We start from the raw sequence: 20,786 nt of genomic DNA, 5'->3' as shown, positions 1-20,786 counted from the left end.
AAGCACCATGCACACTAGGATCCCAGACAAATTCACTATCCTTCTGTAACAGGTGTCTCAGAGGAGCGGTGACCTCAGAGAACTGTGGAATGAAATCTTTAACATAGTTCACTAATCCCAGAAAATGCTGAAGGTCTAGTTTGAATTTAAGTGTGTCAATTAAGAATCGCTGAAATTTTGTCATTATCTGGGCCGACCCCCTCACCACAAAGTGTGGCCAACATATTTAACTTTATTCACTTTAAGCTGGAACTTCTGCAAGTTGAATTTGACATTAAATTTTCTGGCTCTATCCAACACTTCGAGCAGAATTCTGTCATGAGTTGGTTCGTCTTCAGCAAAGCTAAGTAGGTCATCAATGTAAATCATGACATCCTCTATGTCACCAAATGTCTCTGTATTGTACTTTTGAAACACCTCTGATGAGATGTTCAGGCCGAACAGTAATCTCCTGAATTGGTAGCAGCCAAATACAGTCTAAAAAGTACAGTATTTCGCACTCTTCTCATCAAGGCTAATGTGCCAGAATGAGTCCTTGAGGTCTAAGACACTAAAATATTGAGCATTTCCTATCCTTGAAATTACATCTCTTACAGTGGGAATTTCATAATATTCTGACAACAGCCTTATTTAAGTCTGCCAGATCTAGACACAGCCTTAAGGAGCCATTAGGTTTTTCTACAATGACTAGCTGGTTTACCCATTCTGTTGGATGTGTACATTTTGTTATAATGCCAAGTTGACATAGCCTGTCCAACACATTTTTCAGTTTGTGTCTGATTTTATTTGGAAGTCTATGTGGGGGGTTTGAAGTTGGAATGCAATTATCATTTAGCTTAATTTTGTATTCATTTTCAAACTTACCAATGCCTGCAAACACATCCTTGTATGCCACGACAATGCTTTGCTTGGTTGGTCCATGTACTTCACAGATCACATTCTTTTGCAGCAAACCCAGACGGTCACAGGTTCCAATGCCCAGGATAGGTACAGAGTCCTCATCAACAATCCCAAACTTTTCAAGTGAGCTGATCTTCCTATGAGACAGAGTCAAGTCACAGGAACCTACAACTTTAATTTTAGAGTTGTTGTACGCAGCGAGGGAAATTAGCTTTGCGCCATTTCCCACCTGCTGCACCAAGGCAAATGTTTTGAGGAAGAATATTTACACATGCACCCGAATCCAGTTTGAACTGTACACTTATTACACTGTCTACATGGAATGTTTCTGTCCAACTTACAAGTTAAACACTTCTGTTATTTAAACTGGCAATAAAATCACAATAATAGTCGTCATAGCTTACATCAAAGCCGGGATTTGTATCTTGCTTTATCTCAGTGACTGCACGATGTGTAGACCTGGTTTCACAGGGGCGAGCACGACACACTTTAGCAAAGTGATTTTGCTTGCCACATGCAGAACATGACTTACAGCGAGCAGGGCATTTTGATGGGTCTCTTATATGACGGTAGCCACACCATGTACAGATACACTATTCATTATGACGTGACATGCTTGGCTGTTTGGGCGACCTCTGAGTATTGTTCTGTTTGAATTTTGCTTCGCCAATGCTGATGTGATCCGGGTTATTTTGACTAGGTTGCAGTATCTCGTTGGCCTGGGCAGCTGTAACCTCCGCAGTTCGAAACTGCAACTGTCTTCCAAAGAAGCCCCGCCAGTTTTGACGACTTTTTCTTGGGTCGGGCGATCCAGCGTCCCGAATACAATGCGGTCTCCGAGTAGGTAAGTCAGCATCTTTGAACTCAAGTCACGCACTAGTGTCTTTAAATCCGTTAAAAATGTGTCAAATGGTTCACTTTTTCTTTGACTTATGTTGTAGAACAAGAAACGTGCATGTAATATATTTTTCTTGGGGTTACAATGCATTTGAAACTTAAGAATAAATCGTTGGCAAATGTACTCAACCTCCTCATCAGTGAAAGTGAGGGTATTGTAGACATATAAAGCCTCTTCACCCACAATGTTGAGGAAGATGGCGATTTTACGTGATTCTGACTGTAAAACCAAGTCCGATGCTTCTAAGTAAATGTTAAATGCTTGGTTAAATTTCTTCAAATTTTCACTTAAATTGCCGCGAAGCGACAATTTTTCTGGAGTGTTGAAACCGGCTGCCATGTTGTATACAAATGACACTACAGGCCGACACTATTTATTACCTACTAATATACATGCAAACAAATGATGAATATTGTTGGTTCGCGTACATCTAAGATATTCGTCATATTAATCCTAACGAGTGCGCCATGTATTTTTCTTTATTACACTGTTTGATTTTGTCTCCAATCATCTCGTACTACATACATGTGTATAGACCCTCACCATCCTGGTAACTGCCAGGTTAGCCAACCATTACATCATTACTTACTACATTTACTTAAACCTCAAAAGCCAAGTATCGATATTGGACAAATTAAAAATGGCGGGTAATGTCAGCTGAATCATTCAGCTGATAGCTTGGATGATGATTAAAAAATTATAAGTGTGACCAACATTCAACTTAATTTTTTTATATGTAAATACATATTAAACAAATAAATGTATTTTGTCTCACATCACCCTAGTGTATCAGTTCACCCCATTTTACTACTGAGTAAAAAAAACATAGTCAAAAAGGATAAGTTTGTTTTGAAAAATTACATTTATACAATCATACAGAAAACTAACAATTTATAATCTAACTTAATAAAAGTTAGCTCAACTTCATTATCTACTAAAAAAAACACATTGATTTTAAATTTTATACATTGTAGAGCAGTTGCAGAAATTGAATAAACTTGTAGTTAACAGGAAGAAAACTTTCACATCTTGCCAAGACATATGAAACATGTAAGACAACATAATAAAAATATTCACTTAAATGTTACTTTTCTGGCTTTAACTGACGCAAAATCATTGATTAGCACATCTAAGTCCAATTTTCTTACTTCTTGCTCAATCGAGAGTATTGTAAGATTCGTCAAACGATTGTACGATAACAGTTTTCGTTCAGATTTTGTTTATTTATTATTGTCTAATTAATTGCTATATTTTATTATTTTATTATTGTAATGTCCTAATAATAGTATATTGTTGAATAAGTGTCAAGAAGCTACAGCCACGAACAATAGAAACTCCGATTTATAATTTCATCAACAATAGACACTACATCATTTACAGCACTTAATTTGCAATCTATCATCAACTGAATTTATTTGAAATTGTTTTATGTTATTTTGGTATTTAATTGTTATTTATTATTAATTCATTTATTTATTTTTCTCACTTACCTGTATCTTGCTGCGTACATGTGTACGAAGGCCTCCTGTTATGTTTTTACCACAGCCAATCAGTAATCCGATTTTTAAAGCTAACAATAAGACTTTTGTACAACAGGGGGAAAGGAGAAAATAGAAGGAAGATGTCTGAGGCATCCTTCGTAAGGCATAGCCCAATGCCGATGTGTAGAAATTTTTATATAATTTAATTGATTTATTACTTGTGGTAATAAATAATAGTGCATCGGATTCTACACGATGCCGGGGCGTGCCGTGAGTTAATGTGGCAGGAAATATCTACGTGGTAATTAGTTATTACTATAATTAGAAGGACGCTTAAGCCATCGACATTTTATCTACGATTATATTCCTAATGCCACACAACTATTTAATAACTTTGTTGGAGATTTTGTTTGCAACACGAGCGGTGCTACGTGTCAGAATAATCTTAATTAATTCTATAATAGCACTGGCTAATTAAAATTTGTTTGAGGATATAAGTTAGTTGGAATAATATACCAGTGGTCTGCGTGTCTAGGGATTATGCTCCCACTGAACTATCTAGCCGCGGTATACATTTTAAGAGTTCACTTGAGATACAACTGCATAAACTAAAACATTTAACATTTAAATCTGAGTAAATCGTTTCCGGACTATTTTTCATTGAATACAAGTAACGAACTGTTTAATAATCTATCTCACCATAAATCCAGACATTTTGATCCAGTTAAACATCACCAGGTCTGCCTTAATCACACCAAATTAAATCCATATTTTTTATTATCTTAACTTCCGTCAATACCAATTTAATTGTATTTATTAGTGTTTTCTTGTGTATATTTAATATTATTACAGTGTAAGGGTATATGTATGTGTCATTTCAGTGTCAATGTTATATTAAATGTGTTTTGTGTCTTGTGCCCCAAAACCTTAATATTTTGTTATTACAGCTTCACATATTTATCTGATACCTGTCCCCCAACATTCATACACTACATTATATTATCATTTATCTTCAGTTTTATTTGGTTTATGTCAAACTTATGTCAGTTGTATCCCTCTTCTGGAAGTTATCTCCTGGGTCTTGCAATATTATCACTATACATAATCAGTAAGTCAGTATTGATATAAGGATAAAAACAAGGTGCCCAATAATAATAATCATAGCAACATAATTTCCCAGGGAGAATAACGTTACAGAGGAAAAGAGTACACAGTAAAGAGAGTACACACAAAGTGAACAAGGGACAACACCACAGCCACAGTACACGATCTTGTCCCATTGAAGATCTCAAATAATTTTTTATCAACTTTAATTTGCTAAAGCTTCGCTCACAAGAGGCAACTGTAACAGGTAGTGTCAGGAAGATTCTAAGAGCAATTTGGATGTTCGGAAAAATATCTTCCAGTTTAAGTTCTTGAATTTTTCTTAGCAGATCTAGGGGTATATGACTTCTTCTAGATCTTTTTCTACCAGTTATTTTGCTTACATTTTAAATGTCTATTTCGTTGGTCAGTCCAAATACATCTACATCAGTAGAGTATTTTAGACCAAAATATGCAGCATGTTTTTTCAACACATTTAATGGCTCTTTTTTCAGTGCTGGTCCTGTTAGAAAGTAGAAGTCCGAAGATAATGATTCCATCGCTTCATACCTCCTCTTCAGTTCTGTTATAATTTGATCAAAAATAAGGTTAACTTCTCTTTGGAATTCGTTTTCTGCGGTGAGGTAGCAAGTGTTGTCATCTTCATCCTTGGATATTGTTTCTAAATCCTTGAGTCGTTTGCTCACTATCTTTTGCCTTTTTTCAGGAAAGTGATCTTCGATGCCAAGTTCCTGTGACGTTTCAATAGCAAAGTCGATTCCTGGCCTGATACCCTCATCTCTAATCTCCTGAATTGTCATTGACAGCCCCTTAATCATTTTGCTTGCCTCGCTAACAGAAATTGTTTATTTTTGAAGGGTTTTGTTTATTTGTTCGAGGTCAATAAGAATCCTCCTCCATAGCTGCAAAAGACACATACATTTGAAGTCAATCTGTTTGATTAGCTCCTGCGCACCCATTGCAGTTTCCAAATTCCATTTCTCTTGACAGGTTCGATCTATCATTCTTTGAGGATAGCATAAACCTATTTTAGTATTTTCTTCAAAGCACTGACTGCTCTTCTTTTTGTTGACCATCTAGTGTCAGAATGACCTTTTAATGTAATGCCAAGTTTGGTTAGGATTGCCTGCCACCTCCTGCTAGAACCGCGGAAAAAGGTGAAAAACTTTTGTACTAATCCAAAAAATGTAATGAACAAGGGTTAGATATCTGCAGCATGTGCACCAATCAGATTTAAACTATGTGCTGCACATGGCACAAAATAAGCTTTGTCATTATGTTGGAGGATTTTTGCTTGCACTCCATTATATTTTCCAGCAATATTGCTGCCATTATCGTAACCCTGGCCTCGGCAGTTAGCAATGCTCAGACCATCATCGCTTAGTTTTTGCAATATTTCCATCGAAATTCCTTCTGTTTTCTCATGTGTGTTGATGAAATCAATAAAGCTCTCCTTGACTCCACATGCTCCTGCTGACAAATCAATAAACCGAATAATTTGACTCATTTGCTCGATGTGAGCACTGTCTGGAGTGCAGTCAAATATGATAGAGAAATATTTTCCATTTTTAATTAGATCCAAGATTATCTGTCTTACTTTACCTCCAGTCAAATTTATGAGTTCATTTTGGATTGTGGGAGAGAAGTAGCTAGGCACATTTTTGTTGGACTATGTAGGCCATATGCTCGGCGAACTTAGGACGATAGTGACTTATTAATTCTAAGGTGCTCAGAAACACTCCACTACTAGATTCTCCAATTACTTCTTTCTTACTTGTTCCTCGAAGTGGTAAATTGTTTTTTGCACAAAAAAGTATGACATCAATGACCACTTTGAGAATATTTCACCACTTCTCTCTTTTGGAATACTATCTTGGATTTGAGAATCCACAGTCTTTTTTTAGTTTCAATCGTTTTTTCAATTCAATCCACTCCATACAACTTAACCTATGGCTGGGTGAGTTTTCATGAGTGAGAATTAGAGGATTTAAGTGTTTCCAATCTTTAAAGCCTTTGTTTAAGTCTGAAAATGGTGATGACTTTCCTTTTCGATCCTTTCCAAACATAACACAAGGGAAACAAAATAACGCATCTTCTGACTGACTATAAAGTAACCACTGTATCAACACTTTTTCGCCATTTGCAAGGGTCTTGTGAAACCATTTGGCATCTAGACGTCTATCAGTATCTGAATTTGGAAATTTAAATGTTGAAATTAACTGTTTGAGGACCTCGTTTAACCAACAGCATTCTAACTTTATCACTAATTATTGGAGAACCAGGCCTTTGCTTTGGATCGTCAAAGACTACTTCGCATCTGGCTGCAGGTAATTCTTCCTCAGTTGAATGGGAATTATCATAATCTATATCAAATTCATTCTGATCTGAAACTGGAAGAAAACTGCGACTATTTTCCAATGCTGACGTTCGCGGACGTGGTTCATTGTCTCCGGAGTTTTCTGAAGTGTCTGCTAAATCGGCATCCATATCAATGTCACATTTATCTTTTTAATCTGTAGCTATACTTGCAACTTCCTCATTGGGTTTTAGCCAATTCTTTAGCGGACCTCAAAGAGTCGCAGCAGTTTTTTCCTTTTATTTTTTTAGTTTCTTAAATGCACTCCCAGATGGCTTTTTTGGTCCCATTTTACTTTTTGACTTGCAAATACTGGTTTTACCTACAACAAATAAAGTGAAAGTTATCTTCAACCAAGGTACATAGTTAAAAGCCAAAGCCAGACAAGGTAGGTACAATAATCAAAAACAAGATGCGCAGTAGATTTTTGTCGAAAAATATATTCTAAAAATATACGAGGGCTATTTTTTTTCAACCTCCGATCGGCTTGTTATAAAACAAAAACGGGAATGAATTGGGAAATTATTTTAATGTCAAAATAAACGTACATCTTTACTCTATTTTTCCACATAATCACCGTGCAGATTGAGGCATTTGTCGTACCGCTGCACCAGCTTTCCAATACCCTCTGCATAAAATGATGCCTCCTGCCTATTCAGCCACGTTTTAACAGTGCCCTGCAGTGTGATTACAGTTTCATTTCTCCATTGCATGCCCATTAATCGATACCCTAATCGCTCGTACACGAATCGACACGTCTCTTAGTGTCCACCAACCATGTGGAGCGGCCAACTCACACCTCAGTTGAAGCTTGGTTATAGGAATGTCAACATGGCTGCAACGATAAACTGTACGGCGAAATGCGAGCTGCGTGGAGTCATCCGTTTCTTACAGGCAGAAGGGCACACTGCTGCAGAAATCCATCGCCGAATGAGTGCTGTGTACGGTGAAAACTTTATGAGCGATGGCGTTGTGCGAGAGTGGTGTCGGAAATTCCGCGAAGGCCATATTGATGTTCATGATGAAGGTGGCCAAGGAAGGAAGTCGGTAGCAACAGATGAAACAGTTCAGAGAGTTGATGCAGTTTTTCGTGAGAGACGTCGATTCACGATTTCAGAACTGTCAGAACAATTTCCGCTCATTTCAAGGTCAGCCCTATACGCCATTGTTACAGACAATCTAGGATACAGGAAAATCTGTGTCCGATGGGTACCCAAGATGTTGAATGACAACAAGGAGCGGCAAATGGCATCAGCCTTGTAGTTTTTGCTGCGTTACGCAGACGATGGTGAACACTTTTTGACTCAAATTGTGACAGGTGATGAAACATGGATTCATTTCGATAATAAAGAAACAAAACTTCAATCACAACAGTGGATGCACACCTATTCTCCAAACAAGCCGAAAAAGTTCAAACAGACATTCAGCACAAGAAACAGATGGCTACAGTGTTCTGGGATCACCAAGGTGTGCTACTGGTTGATTTCATGGAGCCAGGGACAACAATCAATGCTGCTGCATACTGCGCGACACTACGACGGCTAAGACAGTCGATACGCAACACGCGGAGAGGAATGCTGACATCTGGTGTTGTATTGCTTCATGACATCGTCCGACCGCGTAGTGCCGCCGTAACACAACAACTCCTTGCAAGATTTCGATGGGAAGTGTTTGATCACCCTCCTTACAGTCCGGATTTGGCACCGAGTGATTATCACCTTTTCCCCACGTTGAAAAAGTGGCTTGGAGGACGATGCTTCAACACCAATGATGAACTGCAGAGCACTGTTAAAACGTGGCTGAATAGGCAGGAGGCATCATTTTATGCAGAGGGTATTGGAAAGCTTGTGCATCGGTACGACAAATGCCTCAATCTGCACTGTGATTATGTGGAAAAATAGAGTAAAGATGTACGTTTCTTTTGACATTAAAATAATTTCCCAATTCATTCCCGTTTTTTTATTACAGCCGATCGGAAGTTGAAAAAAAAATTACCCTCGTATAATAGGTTTTCAATAGTTAAAAACATTTTTATTTTAACTGTACTGAGTCAAAGTTGAAAATTATAGCAAAAAACAATGTCTTGCCGTCGTCCAGGTTCTCGTGTTCGAGACCGGGCGTGTATCCTAGCGGGAAATTGGCTCTTATTGAAATTACGTTCCGGGAGGGCGCCAGGCTAGCTCATCGGCTAACCAATAGTGTGTCTTGTGGGTGCCTTGCCCCTGCGTGGCCCACTAGGACCGTCTGCGGAGTTCGTGGATAGAGGGGCCCTTAGCTGGTGTAGGGGTGCTCAGTTCAATAACAGACACGAACTCGAGATTTAGATGTCCGTTGGCATGTCGAGCATAGGGGGTGCGGAGCAGCCGTTTAATTAGGTGAATTATTAGTCACAAATTACACTTGCACTACAATTGCACATCGCACAAAGAATTACTTTACAAAGTTACAGTTAGTCTAATATGAGTGCTCTGACGCACTGTCACTATGTTATGCCCTCATGCCAGTCGAGGTTGAGGGGGAGGTTGATTGGAGGCGGCCAATCCCGAAAATGGTTAACTGGGCGGCGTCCGGATTCACTCGTGGGAATCGCAGCCCGCAGTTAAATTAGACACAAAGTTTACTCGTAGTTGTCGTCGGTGCCTGTGCACTCGACCTTAGCAAAAGTTCACTGTTAACGGGAGTCGGCCTGTGCCGTAAAGTGGACTGTCCCGCGTAATATCTCCTGCGGGGAGTTTAAAACTTAAGCATCTGGGTTAGGCCCTACACCGTAAAAGGACCGGGGACGCACGGGGAGTTAATGTAACGAAGCAAAGTGATTGAATGACTATATTTACCAGAAGTACTGTTCGGTGGTGACAAAGGATGATGGCTCCCCGTGGAACGCACGTCCGCCCCGGTCTGCGAGTCGCTCAGTACTGGCATCTGGCCTTGGCGCAAGGGAAGGTCTCAGCGATCTCTCGCGCCAAAGTTACTAAAGTTCCGTTATTCGGAACTTATTTTAATAACAAGACACTGAGAGCAGCTCTAAATTCACAAATTAATTATTTATGATTAATCTAATTGGCAGATACTCTAAGAATTATGGTTAGCAAATTTACGTAAATTAAGTTTAAATAATAAGAGTCACACCAGAGACCATTCGTCACTTGTTGACTGCTCCAGTGGCTAGTTACACATAAAAAAACAGGGAGGCAATATTTACATTACACAACACTATAATTAATTCAGGCTGAAGGCCGCAAGGGAGTCACTCGCAAACATATTAACGTAATTTCACACGTGAGTGACTCTGGCACTCCTGCGTCGCACTTTCCTTGGGCGGGGTTTTTAATAATAAGTTGCATTACTATTAAATTAGGCCTGAATTTTAATGAATTGGGGTCTAGGTGTTTGACTAATTATGCATGACCCTTGGTTCTACCTGATTCTCAGGGGCTCGCCTGACTCAGGTGGGCCATGGCTAGGGGTGTGTTCCGTTAGCGGGGTCGGATACTGGCGGTTGCAGGTCGGGCTTTGGGGTGGTATTCGGGCGGACTTCAGTCTTATGTACCTACTAGCTGCCCGACCCGGCTTCGCACGGCTATACTAATGGAAAAAAATTTAGCCACATCTCCCATTTACAGTAATGGTAAATAAAAAAAATTCAGTGAAAATTTATTACAATGCTGTATCATGTACCGGAGAGAAAATGAATAGCACCGATGGTTTCCAGACTCGAGCACGCAACGTACAACTGATGTACCCGTACTTCGCTACGGCAGTCTACAGGCAGATCACTCTTGCGCCGCTCATTATACATGCCCGTCCTTGTGGGTACGCCACTGCCGCGCGTTGCCCGTTGCCATGGAGACGCAGAAGACATGAACAATGCAAAATCCTGTTCTCATGCAGACAATGTATCCACTGCTGCCTGTTTTTAACCACCCATGGGATATACTTTTCGGAAATCTCATTCTGCTTAACATAAGGAACATTACTGTGAAGTTTCAAGCCTGTAATATATATATACTTGAAAAAAAGGGCAATTTTTGATATTTAAAGTACCTGCAAAATTTCAACGGTGATGAGGACTGCACTAACAATGAAATAGTCGTTGCCATAGAGACTTATAAAGCATCAATAAAGCAACAGCCGTTGCCATGGTGATTTCCTACCAAAAACTGGAAATTTTGATATTTTACGCCCCCGAAACTCCCCTTGGGATCAAATTTCCGCAGAATCCGTTTTTAGTGAGCGTCTACATCACAAAATGAGTAACTATGCTAAATTTCAAGTCAATCGGGTGTATAGTTTTAGAGATCTCGTGATGAATGAGTCAGTGAGTGGTATTTCACTTATATATAAATATACAAATATATAAATATATATATACAAATATATAAATATACAAATATATAAATATATATATACAAATATATAAATAAATATATATATATATACATATACATACACACACATCCTTACTAATATTATAAATGCGAAAGTAACTGTCTGTCTGTTTGTTTGTTACCTTTTCCCGACTGAACGGCTGAACGGATCGTAATGAAATTTGGCAAGGAGATAGATTATATCCTGGGGATGGACATAGGCTATCTTTTGTCTAAAATAAATAAATTTTAAACGGGTTAAAAAAATATATCTTAATTTTATGTAATGTGTGTCATAGATATACAAACTGTTAGTGTCATTCCTCTATGTCTGCCGAGCAATAGCTTTCAAGCCATTACGTTACGTTTTGTTATTGTAAGGGCCTGTATTACCAACTCTGGATAAAAGCCGTGAATAGCTATACACTGAATAAGCTATTCGCTGAATATCTTCGTCCTCGTGTATTACAATCCCCGAATAGTGATCAAATAGCTATTCGCAATTTATCTGATGATTTCGACACCTCTAGTGTATTTTTTTTAAGCGTTGGTATTAAACCCTGCTAAGATAGTGAAAAATAATGTTGTAGTGTTGCCAGTTTTGGTTATTCCGACGATATTTTGTTTACTTTAATTTTCTGCTATCATCTTCACTATATTATTCAATACATATTTGCGCTTTGTGAGGCTAGATATGGCTGAATTAAAAGTAGCGAAACGTTTGCGCTCCTCTAATTACAGTAAAGAAGAATGCACGAAGTTAGTTCAATTAGTGCGCACGTTCGAAAATATAATTGAAAACAAGACAGATTTTGTTCCAAATCACGTATTTTTTCTTAACCTGCCAGGCAACATAAAACATTGCGTAACGTATTTTTAAGTAACCCTTTTATAAATTTACATTACAGTTTAAAATAGACAAACAATCCTTGTCATAAATTTGTACTGCATCACAGATTTGCAGTTCGGATTAGGGCAATATTTTAACCCTAAAGGATTATTTTCGAATAAAGTATAAGGCCGTGTCACAAGTAGATTTGATTTGATTTTTTATTTCATTCAATAGACCATAGAATGGTATAGAATATGTCAAAAAAGAAAATTACAAACAAACATAAATACAAACACATAAACAGGTACAAGAACAGTATTAAAAGCATTACAAAATTAAAATAATATAACAGCTGCTCTTCCATGAATAAGCACCTATTATATATTATATATAAAAGAAAAGTCATACATAAAAAAATTACGAAGCTACCTCCTGTTCATAATCGTCTATATTATAAAAAGCCTTATGTGCTAAATAAAGAAATATTTTTTTTAATAAATTACATTGGTCCATATTTTTTTGAACTGATAGTAATTTATTGAATAATCTAATACCAACATTTCTAACTGACTGTAAAGTTTTTTTTCTTATGAATCCTTTGCAGATGAAAATCTGCACTAATTCGCGTGAAATGCTCATGAAAATTAGTATTTTTTAAATAAATTAATTTGTTTTTATGAATAAACAGAGAGTATACAATCCTGAGAGGGAGAGTGGCCAGTGAGAGTGCATCAACGAGGAGTGCATACACTCTTGAATTGCGACACGGTCTTAACAAATGGCCAAAAAGTAAACACCCCCCCCCCCCCCCAAACCCCACCCAACCCAACCCAAAAAAAAATATTGAACACACTAAACAATAAGGAAAATTTTGGTTAGGTTTGATCTGTATATTTTTATGACAAAGAAAATTAAAGGTAAACAAACTAATGCATAGTTTACCTATTGGTATTAAACACAATATTGCCATTAATTTCTTCTAGCAACCGAAGTGCTGAATGTCTGGAGATTCTGAAGCGCATAACAAATTCATCGTCGCTCCACTCTTCATAGTTATCTGGACGGTATCTAATTGTTTTCGCCATTCTTGTGCTAGCAAGCAAAATCTCCAAAAACTCATCAGAATCACTATCAACAATCATCTGTCTCCTTCCAGCCGTGTTTGATTTCAGTAGCACAGCTGATCGGCCCGATGCCTTCGAAGTGCTTATTCGCTGAATAAAGGCTTATTGGCTCGTCCGACTACCAAATAGTTAATTCAGCGAATAGGCGCCCGAATATCACTATTTAAAGGTCGTAATACGTTCGTGGACGCTATTCAAGAAATAAATTTTATTCAGAGCTTTATCCGGAGGTGGTAATACAGGCCCTAAGGAACTAAGTAGGGAGTAAGAAAAAAATAAAGATCTTGACAGTTTGTAGTGTCGCCATATTTGTTTCAATTTTAAATACCGTTTTTGTATATTACAATTTAAATTGCAAAAAAAAAAATATTTCATAGAATAGTGAGTGTGTGTCATTTCTCTATGTCCACGAGGTCTCGCCGCGTCAATTTTCTCCTTGGGGCGAACCCGTCCGCTTACTTAAATAAACAGCTTTTATCGTTGAATGATTTCATGATTTATTTCATGAAAATCTGCTCATAAAAAAGTTAGTTTTATAGACATTCAATAGGTGTCTCGCTCTCTCTGAAGATCAATCTATGAATCGTTACAAATTTATTTCCTTTATTTTTTTTAATTTGATTTGTTACAATATGATTTCACTAAAAATCAATTTCTACCCATTCCTATTTTCATTTCCACATTACGAAGTTTCACTTCTTCCACGCGGAGGGACTCCACGCAATATTTTTGCATGCAATTAAAAACTATTTTTTAATAATGCTAAAGAAGTATAACTTCTCATGCGCGTACCTAAGTACACGCACCCATTTTTTTATTTAATTTCTTCTATATATATTTTTTCTCCCTACCTAGAGCACTCATAATTCTTTTAAATTTCACGTGTATGTTTTCAATGTCATTCGAGTTGTAAAATTTTTTTTTGTCAAATTGGTCATTATTTATACTTTGTTTTATTTTGGAAACATACGTATTTGAGGTATTATGACAAATAAAAAAAAATTTGTTTCACTAACATTCTTAGGTTTTTATTGTGTGGATAGTTTCAAGTTTAATATTATGTAGGTACATAAATTCTTAAACTTATAAATTTCTTCGAAATTTATTCATTCTATTTATCAATATTGTTTTTTTTGGCAGTACCTACTTATTTGCAAGGAGTTTGGTTTAGTGTTTATAATTTATCTGCTGAGCGTCAAGAGTCTTAGGGCTGCTGAGACCGAAGACCAGAAAAATTTATCAATTATGTAATATATTGTTAAAAAATTTGAATTTTACTATTTCAGGAAAGTTGATTTTTTTATTAATTAGAATAGTTACGTGTAATTGCCATCTTCCTTTATTTCATATTAAACATTATGTTTGGTTGAGTGTGAGATAATTTTATTTATGTATTAAACATTGTTTGGTTGAGTGTGAGATACTTTTATTTATGTATGTTTTAATTTCATTTAATTTCTTATATATATTCTTATCTACCTACTTCTATTAAATTTCAGGCGGATGTTAACATTGTCATTCCAGTTGTATAATTTTTTTTGTCAAATTAGTTGTTATTTATACATTTTTTTAATTCAGAGATTTGTGGTGTGTACAGGGAGTGATATCTCTATTAATTTCTATACTCTGGATAAGCGGAATATTGCCACCACAGTTTTACATATAAACAAATCCTACAAATGTTTTAAACATTATGACAAATAAAAAATAGTTTCAAAAACATCCTTAGTTTTTTTGGTGTGTACAGTTTGAAGTTTAATATTATGTATGTACGTAAATTCTTAAATATACAGTTATTTATTAATTTATTTAGATAATCATTCATAGGTAGGTAATAAGCTTTCTATTTGTCAATATCGTTATTATGGTAGATAGGAGTACAGTAAATGCCTACATTCTTTTATTCCTTTATATCTCTTTCGATTTGGAGTGTTTCCGAGCCATTCGAGGTCCTCAACACCCCCTCCCCCACCAGGTGGTTAAAGCCCCAAAATTTCGAAAGTTTAAAAAATTTTAAAAATCTCTCTCTTTAGATTTTAAATGTTTTCGAGCCATTCAGGGTCCTCGAACCCCCCGCCCCCCTCTGGGAACAAACCCCCAAAATTTCGACAATTTCAGGAATTTCAAATATCTATTCTTTCGAGATGGAGTGTTCCAAACCATTCGAGGTCCTGAACATCCACTTTCCGCAAAAGTGAAAGCCCCAAAATTTCGAAATATAAGAATATATATAATTGTATGTTGGCATGTATGACGTCGATAAACTCTTACAACGTTTGACCGATCGCCATGAAAGTTGGCACATCGAAGTGTTTATCATAAAGATTTTTATACTAACAATTTTTTTTGTAACTCGCCGCTAAATGGCGGTGTAGCGTATCAACTTCTAAACCTTTAAATCGATCGCCATGGATAAACAGAGAACCATAGGTCACAGATACACAAACAGTAATTATGTGTCATTTCTTAATGTCCACCACACTGGACATATCGCTATCCATTTTGCTGTAACTCGCGGACAATATATCACCCGGTGTTCAGCCCGGGCAAAGCCGGGTACTGCAGCTAGTACCTATATATACACAAGTCCTTGTCAGAATTGTAATGGGAGAGGAAATTCATTGATGGTCCGAAAAATTAAAATTAAAAATAATAACAATAATTCTAGTAAAAGAAAAAAAACAAATTAAACACAGAGAGAGGGAAAAAAACAATAGTTTAGGTTTGCGATTTAAAGTGATAAAAAGTATTTAAATACTAATTGAACTCTTATGAGGGTACTGATTGCTACGTTGTTAATATCACACGGGTGTTTTTTCTTGTATGGGAAAATTAAGAATGATAAGGCATCTAGTGCGTGGAAACAATGCTAATAGGCAATAGGAAATAAACTTCTAGCGCCTGCGGCATTGTCAACACACACTTCGTACGTGTACTGCATGTTGTATCTAACCCCCTCCAACGCATTTGATTCTAAATTGGACTTTTAGTAAGGATCCCTAATGTTATTGATAATATAATATAGCCTATAGTCTTCCTCGATAAATGTACTATCCAACACTGAAAGAATTTTTCAAATCGGACCAGTGGTTCCTGAGATTAGCACGTTCAAAAAAACAAACAAAATTCTTCAGCTTTATAATATTAGTTTAGATTATTTCGTATGTCCCCTAATGTTTACGAATGACAACGCAGGTTTATGTTGCTGCATGTGGGTCCATCATGGTGGTTACACATTTACGTTAATAGACTTCTGTTCCATTTTCAGAAAATTACTCCTACCAAATGCTGTGTACTGAGAGCCAAAATGTTCTCCCATCTAAAATTATGTAATGCATTAATGAACTTAAATGATTTCACAGTTGTAGCACAGTGTTTACTGTAACCAAACACTACCAACATAGGATTTATGCAAAGCCTCAACTGCATCAAATTATCACAAATAAGGTAATTCCATAAATTTGGGGCTGTGTGTTAAAAAAATTTCTAAAAGCTGAAAATTCTATAAAATACTCATGAAAAGTTGTTCATGTTAGGTAAATTATATGATAGTTCAAAACAAACCATTAAAATGACTAAAAGTACATATTTCTAATGTATTCAACATAATTAACTGTCCACAGGATTTTAAAGTATTTATAATGGAAATAACCTAACCTAACCAACCATTCTCAAGAATCTGCGCTATTATTAATATACCTAACCTAACCACTGAAAATTGAAAACTACTTAAAATATCGCAACCAACAGCCTTTCACAGAATAGTGCCGGAAACTATAGCCAGTAAATGCTACCATTTTCAGATTTCTCTTTAGTGCGAAGCATTACTAGTCTAGTATTACCATAAATAAAATGAACACCGAAAACTGTTGAATTCAAAAGACCGGCGTCTGTCTGTTTGTATTCCTCGACTAACTCGGACCGAAGACGGAGCGTCCAGTGATAATGAACTCTCATTAGCGTCAATTAGTGGTCTGGTGGGGTCGTTTTTACGTGGGCGAGGGTGAACGTTAACGCCGACCTCCACACGCATCTTTCACACACGCTCATGGTCATGATTTTAGAATACTGGTCTAGCATGCCTCCGTGGGGCAGGGACAAGATTTAAAAGTTAACTAAGAACCAGTTAGTTTCCCGAACGTAGGTATGATACGTAAAAATAATATATGTAGAGATTTTTGGCTTTTGCCCACTGTATGTGTGATAAAGTCCCGTATGTTGTGTGTTAATAATAGTTTTCTCTGGTGTTTTCAAAAGAAGTTTAATATGCAGTTTGAGTTGTTATATGTTCTACATCTTTGAGAGTTGAGAGAACGTGTCAGCTGTTCGTAAGCACGTGTTTATCTATAAACGCCCCGTCCGTGCTCAAATTTTTCGGGACGTGTCTTTTGTGTATGATTCGATTTAAATGAACGAATTATTTATCATACGTATAAGCAGAGACTATACAAGAGGGGTTTGAAAACTGTTTCACGCCACTAACAGTGAAAAAATATCCATTTAACTCTACTTTAAAATCTTTAAAGAGTTTTTTCTCGCATCCTAGAGTCCACTTCTAACGATATATTTTAGGGCCTTGAAAGGGGCAAATGCCTGCTTCTACTCACACAGTTTAAGCTAAATCGGTGAGCCCCGACTCGGAACCTCCCCTGGTTAGATTAAAATGTAAAGCAAACGATTATTCTTTATTTAAATATGCACCTAACATTTAAAAGATGCTTTGTGGAAAATCTCAGGTTGTAACCTATATTCTCAACACTCCACTTTTAACTGACAATTGTGGCAATGTTACAAGTTATTGCTATGCATTAAACCCCTACAAAGCTCTCCAATGAATTAAAAATCCTAAACTGTAACCGACGTTTAAAACGAAATAGATTTTTCAAAAAATATGCCTACTTTTATACGAAACTCCCATGTTAATAATGGGTTCCACTACTAGCGCCGTTAGTTCGTAGGCTACCGCGAGCTTTATTAAGCCGACGGAGAATTAAAATAAGTCCAAATACTATTAAAGAGGCTACGTTGCCACGCATATCGATATCACCGTGACAGCGGGGAAGCCTAAAATGTACAAAGGAGTTGGAACATGCTCGAACACACTGAAGAGATCAGCTTCGGCCCACCTTGGCTTCGACCTACCTGATTTTTTTTTTGTAGAACAATAACGACACGGTCCTGTTTGTGGATATCAAAAACTCTTTAAGTTTTATGATAAGTACTTAAATTTTCCACTTTTTGGTCAGAAGTATTATGTTTCAGTTGATATGCCAATTCTCTGTTCACAATACACAGGTTATAAAATATTTTTTTTTTATCAAGTTAAGCACTCCAGCGCCAACCAGGCTGAGACAGCTGCAAGTCCCGATCACGTGATAGCCGAGTGAAGCGTGGCGAGGAATGCTACTGACAGCTACGTGGAGCTGCTGCCAGAACGCAACTGCTCTAACACAACATCTTACCAAACTCCAAGTCACTGCACAACATTCTACCGATCCTTAGTAGGAGGGAGGGGGGGGGGGGGAAGCGCAATATCAAAAACGTCAACTAAAACCAAATGCAGAAAAACCGCAGTGGAAATACATATATAATTAGGTAGGCTACATCGTTTTTAGGGAAACCGCAGGTATAACGAATCATTTTACAGTTACATTTCGTAAGAGCGGGCGGTGTTATAGCCTGTTCACTTGGGTGTAACACGCTGACGGAAGGGACAGTTACGTTTTCCTCCTAAGTTATATCAAAAACTTCACAAAGAAACTTTGAAACACCAGAAAATACTGCAGAAAAATTCAGTTACGTGAAATTCGCACAGTACTCTTGCACAGCGATTATTCTGAAAAATCCATCGTCAACTTCAGCTGCGTTTTTCATTTTAATGATCGCGCGGACCCTACAGGAAACTGGGCAGGCGTAACTTATTTGGCAATCCCGAACCGACGTAAGGCTAACACAGCGTGCTTCTTGCACAGCAAGACTCGGCCTGTGCAAACCCAGTCGCACAGCTGCGACCGCGCCCGTTTTACAACAGATGAGAGGGCCGGAACCACTTCCTCTTCATGTGGCTCGGTTTTCACCATTCACAACGCCATCGCGCAGACGCAACGATAAGCACATACGACGTTAACACACTGCCATTTCACCCTTACTCCGGTGCTTCTCTCAGCCCGAGCAAACTCACGACTCACTTGTCCGCCGCTTAGCGTAGCCCGCCGTAGTGCGCTCACTCTACCGTGCTCAAATACGAGTCCAACGTCACTTCACTAACACACAGGACGCTTAAACTAAACCTACTATGCCACACAAAATATACGTTAAATAAATGTTAAATAAATAAAAGTTACATTTAACTGCTAAAATATAACTAACAACTAATTACTAAACTACCATATTGTTTTTTTATGTATGTCCGGGTAAAGTTCTCAGTTTCTAGAGCCATACTGCCAACCTTACACTGTATAAACCACAACCCGGCATGGTAAATATTATCAGGAAAGAGTTATAACAAATGAGGCAAAAAACTAAAATACAAAAATATTAACTGCAAACATTAAACGTAAACTAAACAAAATAAATGGCGGAAACAGCACAGTGTACGTTGCGTTCCAGGTTATAATTTTATATTGACGTTCCACACTGAGTGGCTTAACTTTCACAAAATGAAAAATATGTATCTCGCATACTTTCAGCATACTTAGCTGACAAAGTTGAATCTGAAACGGTTTTGTGCAATATGGCTAGGGATAATTAAATAGAATATAAAACTGGAACATTTAGGTTTTAAGTCAGTTTTACTGGCGGCTACATGAAATGATTTAATTTCTTCAGAAAAAAAATTTTTACCTAATATTTTAAAATCATAAAGTAAATTATTTAAACAACTAAATACAATTAAATTTTTCTGAAATAATTTGAAAGCATACCACGCAGTAGCCCCAAGCATTCAGTGTATTTAAACCCAAAAATTTACATATTTATTAAATTTGATTCTTCTTAGCCAAACGGCACAAAAATGTGAAAAATTCAACGTTGCCAGCTAATTATGCAATAAGTATGCTCTAAATATTTCTTTCATTTTGTTAAAGTTCGGCCACTCAGCGTCAGTTTAAACTTGTTAAACAAAAAAAAAAAAAAAAGTCAACGAGTGTTTAAGTACTCGCCAATGATGTGTAACATCTAACCTCATTAACGAGCATGTTGCAAATACACTCATAAAACGAAACTCTGACACGAAGTTCAACGTAGAATTCTTAAAAATAATGCCGAGGGTGATAAATATAAGAAATTTGTGTTTTTAACTACGATTCTGGACGCGAATCTCACGTAATTCAAGCACCCGCAGCTATAATTCGCTGCCGGAGCAGCTACGTCTAATATCGGATAATTCCATTTGCAGAGCGAAATTTTTAACTGTACAATGAAACGGCTCCAATAAACGTGGAAAAAAAAAAAAAAAAAAAAAAAAAGACTTGAAAAATAAGAAACCGCGGCTATGAAACTGATTTTCGGCAAGGAATTTAATTAAAATACTGCCCGTATTGATAAAATTAATTAAACAGTTAATTCCATAAAGTTTCCCCTGCCATCCGCCACATACGGCAGCACCATGGTTACGCATTTCCGTGACGTTCACGAAATCACACATACAATATGCCGTATGCCGAAAGCTAAGATGTTACACATTGCGAACAGGCAGGCGTGACAGGCGCGTACCCACCCAGACA

At 37.1% G+C, this 20,786-nt stretch overlaps 1 protein-coding gene across 3 annotated transcripts in view; it reads right to left on the bottom strand.

Moving 5' to 3' along the window:
• Positions 1-20,786, bottom strand: part of LOC134542263 (protein peste-like) — a 115,580-nt gene that overhangs the window by 72,540 nt on the left and 22,254 nt on the right. The window lies entirely within an intron of this gene.

Source organism: Bacillus rossius, assembly GCF_032445375.1.
Source record: "Bacillus rossius redtenbacheri isolate Brsri chromosome 4 unlocalized genomic scaffold, Brsri_v3 Brsri_v3_scf4_2, whole genome shotgun sequence".
Taxonomy (NCBI): domain Eukaryota; kingdom Metazoa; phylum Arthropoda; class Insecta; order Phasmatodea; family Bacillidae; genus Bacillus; species Bacillus rossius.
Note: the sequence above shows the minus strand (reverse complement) of the source record. Positions and strands in the feature narration are given on the sequence as shown.